General features: G+C 41.0%; 1 non-coding gene across 1 annotated transcript; it reads right to left on the bottom strand.

Moving 5' to 3' along the window:
- Positions 1-12,623: 12,623 nt before the first annotated feature.
- LOC121213112 (small nucleolar RNA R71) lies at positions 12,624-12,730 on the bottom strand. The gene has a single exon (XR_005908480.1). It is a non-coding gene; the product is annotated as a small nucleolar RNA R71 (small nucleolar RNA).
- Between the last annotated feature and the right edge of the window lie 283 nt (positions 12,731-13,013).

Below are 13,013 nucleotides of genomic sequence, written 5' to 3'. Positions count from 1 at the left end.
GATGAATACACAAAAAAAAAATGTGTAGTTGATTCTTTTCCCCCCCCATTGCCGTGAGCTAAAGAAAAGAGAGGAGAAGATCTTTGTTCATCCTTTTCTCACCTTCATTTAGCCTAAATTAGAAAGAAAAACAAAGAAAAAATTTTCTCATCCTTTGGTTCATCCTTGGCCAAAAATTTTAAGGAGGAAAGAAGAAGAAAGGTGAAGAGATTTGGCCATGCATGTAGCTAGGCTAAGGTATGTTTGATGATGTTCCATGAGATGCATGCATGTTTTAGTTGTTAGCTTGAGTTCTACCTAGCCCATGGTCTAAATCTTGCTATGTGATGGAATTGGCACTTGACCATGGATGCATCATTCTTGGTTGGTGTTTGATGTTGTGGTGATGAGGCATGAGGATGAGTTAAGATTCGGCCTAGGTGGAGGTTGTGTTAATGCCATTGCATGCAAAATATGAAGCTTGTTAATGATGCATGTGATGATGGCTTGATGATTCTTGAACCTCCTTTTTAGCATTTTTGTGTGAGCATATATGTGCATTGGTTGCTAAATGGAGAAGAATCGGCTAGCAAGATGTGTGCTAAGGCCGAATGTAACTTTGCATGTTAATGAGCAATGCATGTGTTAAATTGATGAAAAGGGGGAGGATGCTTTACTAGTGTGTATATGTGTGTATTAAGTGTTGAAATCGACCCCAAAAATAGACATGCATATTCGGCCAAGGGGAAAGAAATTAGCTAATATGTTGTGTTGATGCATGATTTTTGCATGTATGAGACTTTAATGTCTAATGTATAAATATGGGCTAAGTGCCTTGTGTTCATCTTTTTGATGCCTAAATGATGAAATCAATTTATTTGTTTAATTAAGCTCAAGAGCAAAGGGGAAATAAATCCGATAAAGGGAAGGAAAAAGTGGTTGAATAGCTAGCGGAATCGTTCGACAACACCCGAGGTAAGTTCTTGAGTAAGAGAGCTTAAATTACGATGTGATTAAATCATGCTCTATGTGTGGCTATTGAGCCGAATGTGCAAGGACGATATGTGCCTTGTGTTTGAGTTTCGCAAATGAAAATGAAATATGAATGTGCCATGAATTATTGTTAGATGTGCATGATTAATTGAATGCTGTCCAGGCTAAGTCCCGAAGGCTTTGTGCTAAGTGAATATATCCGGACTAAGATCCGAAGGCATTTGTGCGAGATACAAATTCCGGGTTAAGCCCCGAAGGCCTTTGTGCGAGATACTAAATCCGGGTTAAGTCCCGAAGGCATTCGTGCGAGTTATTAAATCCGGGTTATGTCCCGAAGGCATTGTGTGAGTTACTAAAACCGGGCTATGTCCCGAAGGCATTTGAACGAGGAGCTATATCCGGTTAAATCCCGAAGGTACGTGATTTGGTAATGAATGAGCTTGCTGTAAAATTCCAGCGAATACTCGAAAAACATCCCAATATGGGGATATGTTACGTATGTGTTGAATGTAATCGAACCTTGATGAATCTACTTTCATATGAAAGTAACGAAACAATCATATGAACAGTACAGTAAGAGATATCCGGGTTCTTGTGGAACAGGGCCAGAACAGTTTCTGGATTCCCTGTTCCGACTTTGGAAATTCACTATAAATTGACCAGAGATAATTAGGGGTCATACCATATATGTATGGATTCCTCTCTGAGTCTAGTTTCCATAGAAACAAACGGCATCAGTATTGAAGCTCTGTGCAGAGAGATATCCAAGTCGTAATGGGAAAAGGTCAGTGTAGTCGACCCCTGTAACATGGGAGACTTTGACTAATAAACTGTACTAATTGGCCCGACCAAAAATTCTAGAAAAAAATACATAGGTGGGGACATGAGTCTAGTTTTAGGGAAAAATCACAAAACTGATTTTCGAGTTGTGAAACTCAAGATATGATTTTTGAAGCGACTAGTACTCAGACTGGGCAGTGTCTGGAAAAATTTTTCAAAGTTTGTTAACATCTCGTGTCCGACTCCGGTGTCGGTCTCGGGTTCGGGGTGTTACATTAAATTGGTATCAGAGCTACGGTTTAGTCGATTCTAGGACTACCGTAATGTGTTGGGTCTAGCTATACATGCCATTTTATGTGATTACTTGATAGTGTGGTGATTTCTGACAATTGTAAATGTGTTTATAGTAATGGATCCCGATCGTGACCGAGAGGTAGCTGATGATCTTGAGAGTGTAGCGCCTGCTCCCGCACAAGGGACAGTGCCGGCAGACTCTCAACCTAATGCTAGTAATCCGAATGATGAAGCTAGACAAGCATTCTATAGCGTGATGAATGATTGGTTCAACCAATACATTCGAACTAATATGGCTGTTCCACAACCTCCATTCCCGACAAATACTACCCCCGCACCTACAATACCACCGGTAACGGACCAAATAAGGTCAAATAAGCCCCCAGTTGACAGAATCCGAAAACATGGGGCTATTGAATTTAAGGCTATGGATAGCGATGATGCCGAGCAAGCTGAATTTTGGCTGGACAACACTATCCGGGTACTCGATGAGCTATCTTGTACACCTGATGAATGCCTAAAGTGTGCTATCTCCTTGCTACGTGATTCTGCCTACTATTGGTGGAGTACTCTGACTTCTGTTGTGCCCCGAGAGCAAGTAACTTGGGAGTTTTTCCAAACTGAGTTTCGGAAAAAGTATATCAGTCAGAGATTTGTTAATCAAAAACGGAAGGAATTTCTTGAGCTTAAGCAAGGCTCCATGTCGGTTACTGATTACGAGCGAAAATTTGTTAGACTTAGCAAATATGCTCGGGAATGTGTTTCGTCTGAAGCTATTATGTGTAAACGCTTCGAGGATGGGCTGAATGAAGATATAAAAATGTTCGTTGGCGTTCTTGAAATACGAGAGTTCGTGGTACTTGTTGAACGAGCTTGTAAAGCCGAAGAGCTTAGAAAAGAAAAGCAAAGAGTTGATGAGGGAACTGGAGAGTTTCGTAAAAGATCCTCGGGAAGGTCTCTTCAACAGACATCGAAGAGATTTCGAGATGATGCGGGCCAGTTTAGAGGCACTTCGGGCCTTTTTAGACGAGATCGTGATCGACCCCCTGTGGGTACACGAGGCACTTCGGTCGCCAGTGTTGGGAATGAACGTCGAGATAGAACGAAATGTCGATATTGCGGTAAATGGCATTCGGGGAGTTGTAGATTCCCTGACCGCTCCTGTTACAAGTGCGGATCAGTTGACCACTTCATTAAAGATTGCCCGAGGTTGTTTGAACAGAATGAAAATCAGAGTGGGAAACCGGGTGCTACCACTGCTCGAGGTAGACCATCTGGAAATACGGGCAATGCTAGTGGTGGTCAGAGAGGATCTAGAGATGATATAACCAGATCCGAAGCTCGTGCGCCTGCTAGAGCTTATGCTATACGTGCCCGCGAGGATGCTTCTTCGCCTGATGTTATTACCGGTACATTCACTCTCTTTGATACTAATGTAATTGCTTTGATTGACCCCGGTTCTACTCATTCTTACATATGTGAAACCTTAGCATCCAGTAAGACTTTACCTATTGAGTCTATTGAGTTTGTAATTTGGGTGTCAAATCCCTTGGGTCATTACGTGCTTGTCGACAAAGTGTGTGAGAAATGTCCCCTGGAAATTCGAGGTTCCTGTTTTCCGGCGGACTTGATGCTTTTGCCGTTTGATGAATTTGATGTTATCCTTGGTTTGGATTGGTTGACCGCGCATGATGCGATTGTGAATTGCAAGAGCAAGACTATTGATTTGAGGTGCGCAAATAACGAAGTAGTCCGAATTGAGTCTGCGGACTTGGAGGGGATGCCAGCTGTAATATCAGCAATGTTGGCACAGAAATATGTAAGAAAAGGGTGCGAAGCATACCTTGCGTATGTACTTGATGACAAAGAATTAGAAAAGAAACCCGAATCTGTGCCGGTGGTTTGTGAATACCCGGATGTTTTTCTGGAAGAATTGCCGGGTTTACCACCTGTTCGGGAGATAGAGTTTGGTATTGAGCTTGCACCTAGGACTACGCCGATTTCGATAGCCCCATATCGTATGGCACCAACCGAGTTAAAAGAGTTAAAAGCTCAGTTGCAAGAATTGACGGATAGAGGTTTTGCTCGACCAAGCTTCTCACCTTGGGGTGCACCAGTATTGTTCGTGAAGAAGAAGGACGGAACCATGAGGTTGTGTATTGACTATCGTCAACTGAATAAAGTGACGATAAAGAATAAATATCCGTTGCCGCGCATCGATGATTTGTTCGACCAACTGAAGGGAGCCACAGTGTTCTCGAAAATAGATTTGAGATCGGGCTATTATCAGTTGCAAATTCGAGAATCGGACATACCAAAAACTGCCTTCAGAACGAGATATGGTCACTATGAATTCTTAGTGATGCCGTTTGGGCTCACTAATGCCCCTGCGGTATTTATGGATTTGATGAATCGGATCTTCAGACCATATTTGGATCGGTTCGTAGTTGTGTTCATTGATGACATTTTGGTCTATTCAAGAGATGAGACCGAACATGCTGAGCATCTGAGGCTAGTGCTGCAAATTTTGTGGGAAAAGCAGTTATATGCTAAGTTCAGTAAGTGTGAGTTCTGGTTAAGAGAGGTTAGCTTCTTGGGTCATGTGGTATCCGCGTCGGGTATTCGAGTTGACCCGAACAAAATTTCAGCCATACTTGACTGGAAACCTCCAAGAAATATTACTGAAGTTCGGAGCTTTTTGGGACTCGCCAGTTATTACCGACGATTTGTGAAAGGTTTCTCGATGATAGCCACACCAATGACGAAGCTACTTCAAAAGGATGTTAAGTTCGAGTGGACGGAGAAATGTCAGAAAAGTTTCGACCAACTGAAAACTCATTTGACTGAAGCTCCAATTTTGGTGTAACCCGAATCAGGTAAAGAGTTTGTCATTTATAGTGACGCATCCCTACTTGGGTTGGGTTGCGTATTGATGCAAGAAGGTCGAGTCGTGGCCTATGCGTCAAGACAATTGAAGCCACATGAGAGGAATTATCCGACCCATGATCTCGAACTAGCTGCCATCGTGTTTGCTTTAAAAATATGGCGACATTATCTGTTTGGTGAGAAGTGCCATGTATTTTCGGATCACAAAAGTCTCAAATATTTGATGACTCAACGAGACTTGAATCTGCGACAAAGACGTTGGCTTGAGTTGTTGAAAGATTACGAGCTTGTCATTGATTACCACCCGGGAAAGGCTAACGTGGTTGCGGACGCCTTAAGCCGGAAGTCATTGTTTGCTTTACGAGCGATGAACGTGCATTTGTCTGTTCTACCAGACAATGTGTTAGTAGCTGAATTAAAAGCTAAACCATTATTGACTCACCAAATTCGTGAAGCTCAGAAAGTCGATGATGAATTGGTTGCAAAACGGGCTAAGTGTTTTCCGAACGAGGAATCGGAGTTTCAAATTGATGATGATGATTGTTTGAGGTTCAGAAATCGTTTGTGTGTTCCAAGGAATTCGGAACTCATTTCGATGATTCTGAACGAAGCCCATTGTAGCCAAATGTCAATTCACCCGGGGAGTACGAAAATGTACGCAGATTTGAAACGAAAAGACATCGAGTATCAGGTGGGAGACAAAGTGTTCCTTAAGGTTTCACCTTGGAAAAAGATACTCAGGTTCGGCCGTAAGGGCAAGTTGAGCCCAAGATTCATTGGGCCGTACGAAATCTCTGAACGAGTTGGTCCGGTTGTGTATAGATTGATTTGCCCCCGGAGCTTGAAAAGATTCATGACGTCTTTCATGTTTCGATGCTTCGATGCTATCGATCTGATCCATCGCATATAATTAGCCCATCAGAGGTTGAAATTCAAGTCGACATGAGCTATGAAGAAGAACCGATGCGTATCCTAGCTCGTGAAGTGAAGGAGTTGCGAAACAAAAGAGTTCCGCTAGTAAAGGTGTTATGGCTCAAACACGGGATCGAGGAAGCTACTTGGGAGACCGAGAGCTCGATGAAAGAACGATACCCAAACCTATTTACCGATAAGATTTTCGGGGACGAAAATTTCTTAAGTGGGGGAGAGTTGTGACAGCCCAAAGTTGACCCTAGTCGGGAAGTGGTTTCGGGACCGCTAAACCGAGTCACCGAAATGTTTGAATGTGATACTTATTGTCTAGAATATGTAATTATGAATGTGTGAAAATTTCAAGCTTCAATTTGGTTGATTTCATGTGAATTTAGTCAATAGGACGTATGTGAGAAAATTCTAAAATGTGATAGGTCAATGTGTGAGGACCTATTAGTGCATGTGGACAAAGGGGGGACTTGCATGTCAAATTCCCCCCTACTAGTAGTGGCCGGCCATGACAAGCATGGTAGACCAAGTTTGATGGCCAAGACATGTCATAGACATGTTTTGTTGGTGCATCATGGGTGGAAAAAAATAAAATAATAGGCATGGAAATTAAATAATGAAAAGGAGTATGATGAATACACAAAAAAAAATGTGTAGTTGATTCTTTTCCCCCCATTGCCGTGAGCTAAAGAAAAGAGAGGAGAAGATCTTTGTTCATCCTTTTCTCACCTTCATTTAGCCTAAATTAGAAAGAAAAACAAAGAAAAAATTTTCGCATCCTTTGGTTCATCCTTGGCCAAAAATTTTAAGGAGGAAAGAAGAAGAAAGGTGAAGAGATTCGGCCATGCATGTAGCTAGGCTAAGGTATGTTTGATGATGTTCCATGAGATGCATGCATGTTTTAGTTGTTAGCTTGAGTTCTACCTAGCCCATGGTCTAAATCTTGCTATGTGATGGAATTGGCACTTGACCATGGATGCATCATTCTTGGTTGGTGTTTGATGTTGTGGTGATGAGGCATGAGGATGAGTTAAGATTCGGCCTAGGTGGAGGTTGTGTTAATGCCATTGCATGCAAAATATGAAGCTTGTTAATGATGCATGTGATGATGGCTTGATGATTCTTGAACCTCCTTTTTAGCATTTTTGTGTGAGCACATATGTGCATTGGTTGCTAAATGGAGAAGAATCGGCTAGCAAGATGTGTGCTAAGGCCGAATGTAACTTTGCATGTTAATGAGCAATGCATGAGTTAAATTGATGAAAAGGGGGAGGATGCTTTACTAGTGTGTATATGTGTGTATTAAATGTTGAAATCGACCCCAAAAATAGACATGCATATTCGGCCAAGGGGAAAGAAATTAGCTAATATGTTGTGTTGATGCATGATTTTTGCATGTATGAGACTTTAATGTCTAATGTATAAATATGGGCTAAGTGCCTTGTGTTCATCTTTTTGATGCCTAAATGATGACATCAATTTATTTGTTTAATTAAGCTCAAGAGCAAAGGGGAAATAAATCCGATAAAGGGAAGGAAAAAGTGGTTGAATAGCTAGCGGAATCGTTCGACAACACCCGAGGTAAGTTCTTGAGTAAGAGAGCTTAAATTACGATGTGATTAAATCATGCTCTATGTGTGGCTATTGAGCCGAATGTGCAAGGACGATATGTGCCTTGTGTTTGAGTTTCGCAAATGAAAATGAAATATGAATGTGCCATGAATTATTGTTAGATGTGCATGATTAATTGAATGCTGTCCGGGCTAAGTCCCGAAGGCTTTGTGCTAAGTGAATATATCCGGACTAAGATCCGAAGGCATTTGTGCGAGATACAAATTCCGGGTTAAGCCCCGAAGGCCTTTGTGCGAGATACTAAATCCGGGTTAAGTCCCGAAGGCATTCGTGCGAGTTATTAAATTCGGGTTATGTCCCGAAGGCATTGTGTGAGTTACTAAAACCGGGCTATGTCCCGAAGGCATTTGAACGAGGAGCTATATCCGGTTAAATCCCGAAGGTACGTGATTTGGTAATGAATGAGCTTGCTGTAAAATTCCAGCGAATACTCGAAAAACATCCCAATATGGGGATATGTTACGTATGTGTTGAATGTAATCGAACCTTGATGAATCTACTTTCATATGAAAGTAACGAAACAATCATATGAACAGTACAGTAAGAGATATCCGGGTTCTTGTGGAACAGGGCCAGAACAGTTTCTGGATTCCCTGTTCCGACTTTGGAAATTCACTATAAATTGACCAGATATAATTAGGGGTCATACCATATATGTATGGATTCCTCTCTGAGTCTAGTTTCCATAGAAACAAACGGCATCAGTATTGAAGCTCTGTGCAGAGAGATATCCAAGTCGTAATGGGAAAAGGTCAGTGTAGTCGACCCCTGTAACATGGGAGACTTTGACTAATAAACTGTACTAATTGGCCTGACCAAAAATTCTAGAAAAAAATACATAGGTGGGGACATGAGTCTAGTTTCAGGGAAAAATCACAAAACTGATTTTCGAGTTGTGAAACTCAAGATATGATTTTTGAAGCGACTAGTACTCAGACTGGGCAGTGTCTGGAAAAATTTTTCAAAGTTTGTTAACATCTCGTGTCCGACTCCGGTGCCGGTCTCGGGTTCGGGGTGTTACATTTACCTTATTAACCATCAATGTTATATTAAATTGATTTAAAAATGCGGAAGCTTTTTAAGTCGATGAAGTTTAAAACGCGTGTTCTAGAAAACAGTAATTGTTTTAAAAACTCATCTTTACCTAGACTAGTAGTTTAAAAATATATAATCCAAAGCCCAATTAAAAATTAAAACCCACAAACGGCCTTATTACAAAATTAAAAACCCAAAAGTGAAATTTAAATTAAATTAAGTCAAATGCAAGACACAACAGTCGTGTGGCCACTTCTAAGTCCCTCGTAGCACCAAATCGCCTAAGGCTGGGGATTACCTGTACAGTTAAAAAGAAAGGGTGAGTTTACGAAAACTCAGTATATAGCCCCCTATCAGTCAAACAGTAAACAGTGCATGCAGTAACAGTCTGGGCCTGAGCCCTATTCAGTATCAGTACAGTCTGGGCCTTAGCCCTATACAGTAACAGTGTAGGCCTAAGCCCAATACAGTACCAGTACAGTGTAATGGAATTATGTATCCCACCCAAATCCAGCCAGCACACCACTCGTACCAACCAACACACCATGTGAGGATATAAATCGACCCACCCAGCCAGCACACCAAAATCACAGCAAACCTGCCAGTAATAATAATGCAGCATAGCTGCCAGAATAGTAAATGTGGCAAAGCCACTAGTAATAGTGAATGTGACATGGTCACCAGTACAGTACTTCCTCCATATCAAAATCCCAACCCCATGCAGTATTCCATGTCATAAATATTAAGTGTATGTAAAGTCATACACGGTACAATCATATATGTAAATCATAAGCACATTAGTCATACGGAACATAAGGGCATAATCGTCATTTACCGTACAGGAGTATTACGGTCATTTTACTCTACAAGGCTATTACCGTCATTTTACCCTACAGGGGTTTCAGCTCAGATAAGGACCTGTCCAAAGGTCTATAGTCGCATCGAGTGACACAGATAACCTAAATGATCATAACGGTGTAAATGGCCCAAGGCCCATTACTCGGCCCAAGGGGGCCCACACGCTCATATGGCCCATTTAGCCCAAACTCAGTTATGGCTATGTGACCTACATAGCCCAGTCCAATATTTATCACTTACCATAGATTTAATTTATGTGGAGCCCACGAGCCCATTGGGCCCACACGGCCCATTTTAGTCCAATGTGGCCCATAATGGCCCAAGTCCACGAAAACGCTCGTGGTGGCCTTTACAATCTATCACCCATGATTTGTGGGCTCGATTAACCCAATGCGCAATCATACGCTCGTGAGGCCTCAAATGCCGAAGTTTCGGCACTTCAGCTTTTCGGCTTTTGCCGATCTACAGTAAGGAAGGGTATGGTTACACACCTACTTGCGAAATCAAGTGAGCCACTCTCAAGCCCAAAGCCTACATTCCAATAAGGCACACTGTTAGTTTTCCAATAGATAGAATTCACAAAACTTAATCCCATATCGCCACCCACTACTCACCTTGAAAGAACAACAATGGCTTATTGCTTTTTAAAAACATAGACTCAAATGATCGAACGTTTCTTGCCGATTAATTGCATAAAACCAAAGATCTTATTAGATAGAATCAATTTTAGATGTGGCTTAAATCCACAAATATCATTTACAGAAGCACAGGGATATTCGACCTTTGCCCAAAAAGAATGAAGGTAATGCATTTACCTTTATTGGAAAAAGAGAGGATAAGGTTTTAATCACTTCCAAAACACTTACACCCCTTTACTCCACTGAAATCCTCAAAACCCATTGCATATTACAACACGAAGAAGAATGAGAAGCGTAGTCAGAAAACATAAGAAGAAAACATTCAGCTTCCAAAAAGATTCAAAAGAACAGATTTAAACACATATTGGAACGATCGAGAAACAAGAGAGGGAACATACGAGTACCTATCGATTTGTCAGAACTCTTGCGGGACCAAAACCATAACACCAACAGTAGGCACAAAAGTAATCGGGCCACACCAAAAAGTAGGGAAAAATCGAAAGAAGAATGAAGAAAAGAAAGAGGGACAATTGGCTAGGGGAAAAACCGAAGGAAAAGAGATAATAATGAAGAAAGAAACTATATTCGGTCAATGATGAAGAAAGGTGAGTGAGACAAGAGGAGAAGAATAAATTCAACAGAGGAAATTATGGAGAAGAGAAAAGAGAGGAGAAAAGAAAAGCTTCGCAGAAGATAGTTAAAATTTGGCAATTGGCCCTTAGGAGTTTCGGCAAAATGAACAAATTACAAACCGAATAAGATTGTCAAAGGAGAAAGAAAAAGAACCCAAATGGTCAATACGCAACTCGGCTATCAAAGGAGTGCAAAACCAAAAGAGAGAAAAGGATCAAATACCAAAAACCCAATGAACTAGACCAATTTGGCACCAAGTCAAAACGAATAGGTACCCATAGACTTCCAAATTCGGCCAACTCCACCCCTTGTCAAACTCCATGATTTTCTCCACCAAAATCTCCTCCATATCTATAACAACCACCATCCAAACCCTTGATTCTCTCCCTTTGACCGAGTCCACAACCACCTCAGTAGAATTTTAATCCTACTCTACCTCTGTCACCTCATGGCAATAAAATAAATACACCTTGTATGCCATGAGATTCAAACCCAAATTCTCCTAATTACCAAGTCACGTCACTTGCCACCAAGCCACAAGGCTTTTTGTGACACATTTTACCCACAAATATCTATAAGGCCTACAAGCTAAAGCCAAGGTTCACTTAAGGAGAAAAAGTAAAATTTTTGCAAAAGCCCAGACTTGAACCCAGGCTTCTCAAACACTCCCAAACACACCCAAATGACTTAACCAATAAAGAAAACATGAAATTTGTGTCACCCATGCTCAAGGCCCAATACTTCTAGGCCCATTTTTGGGGCGTTACATAGACACACGGGTATGTGACTGGCTGTGTGACTCAAGCCAGTAGCCTCCCTAATTTTCACACGGGCATATCTTGTGGCCGTGTGGACAAGTCAGTATGTATGCCCTGTTTTCCCACGGTCTAGACACACGGGTGTGTCTAATGCCTTGTGAGGCACACGGCCTGTTCATATGGCCGTGTGACCTTTGTAACTTAGAAAAATGTTTTAGTTTTGAAAAATTTTGTATCTACTCGGTTTAGTCCCGACCTCTTTCTAAATCTTTCTAAAGCATGTTTAGGTCTCGTTGACCTAAGAAAGGGACTTTATGTTGATGTTTGAGTATGATGCTATGATGTTTGAGAAATGAATATGAAATGTTCCAATTCATCTGGTAATACCTCTTAACCCTAGTTCGGCGAGGGATACGAGTTAGGGGTGTTACAGCATTCATAAATAATTCTTTTCACAGTCCCTGTGGATACGATAACTCGACATTTACTTGTCACTTTATTACTTGTTGCAATTTTGTACACTTGCACATTTCCATCATTCCAAGTTTTTGGCGCCGTTGCCGGGGACTGCTTTAAAAATTCATTATTTGTGAATTTGTTAATTTTGAATTTTGGTTTATTTTTCTATTCAATTATAACTTAATTAATTTTTCTGTATTTGTTTCAGGTGTTTTTAAATATTGATCAAATCATCGATTTAATCCCCGTAGACCCTAAGATTAAAAGAACTTTTCTACAATGAAAGAGACAAGCAAGTCAAAGAAAGACCAAAGAGATGACCTACGAATCCAAATCAAGGAAATGGAGCAAACCCTGCTCAAAATCCTATCCTTATTGCTAATAATAGGGATAGAGCTCTAAAAAAATATGCCATGCCAGTGTTTCATGATCTTAATCTGGCTATTAGGAGACTCGAAATTGAGGCATAATAGTTCGAGCTAAAGCTAGTCAAGTTTTAGATGCTTTAGACAGTGGGCTAGTTCAGTGGAATGGTTATCGAAGATCCTCATATTCACTTAAGATTGTTTATGGAGGTTAGTGATTTTTTCAAGTTAGCCGGAGTACTCGAAGATGCGCTATGATTAAATTGTTCTCATATTTGCTAAGGGATAAAGCTCTAGCCTGGTTGAACTTATTGCCACCAAATTCCATTTCCACATGGTAAGAATTGGCAGAAAGATTCCTCATGAAGTATTCCTCCCCTAGCAAGAATGCTAAGTTGAGGAACGAGATCACTGCTTTCCAAAAAATGGATGATGAGTCCTTGTATGAGGCATGGGAAAGGTACAAAGAATTATTACGGAAGTGTCCTCATCATTGAATCCCTCATTGCATCCAACTTGAGAAGTTTTATAACGGTCTCAATACTCACACAAGGATGGTAGTGGATGCTTCTGTTAATGGTGCTCTTCTTTCTAAGTCTTATAACGACGTTTATGAAATCATTGAGAAGATTGCCAGCAACAATTATCAATGGCCAACCAATCGAGCAACACCAGGAAAATGAGTCACTGGAGTACATGAAGTGGACGCTTTCACTTCACTTGCATATCAGGTATCTTCGATTTTCTCAATGCTTAAAAATTTTACCACTAATGGGTTTAAT

This window comes from Gossypium hirsutum, chromosome A13 (genome assembly GCF_007990345.1).
Source record: "Gossypium hirsutum isolate 1008001.06 chromosome A13, Gossypium_hirsutum_v2.1, whole genome shotgun sequence".
In the NCBI taxonomy this organism is placed as follows: Eukaryota; Viridiplantae; Streptophyta; class Magnoliopsida; order Malvales; family Malvaceae; genus Gossypium; species Gossypium hirsutum.
This window is presented reverse-complemented; position numbering and strand designations above follow the sequence as displayed.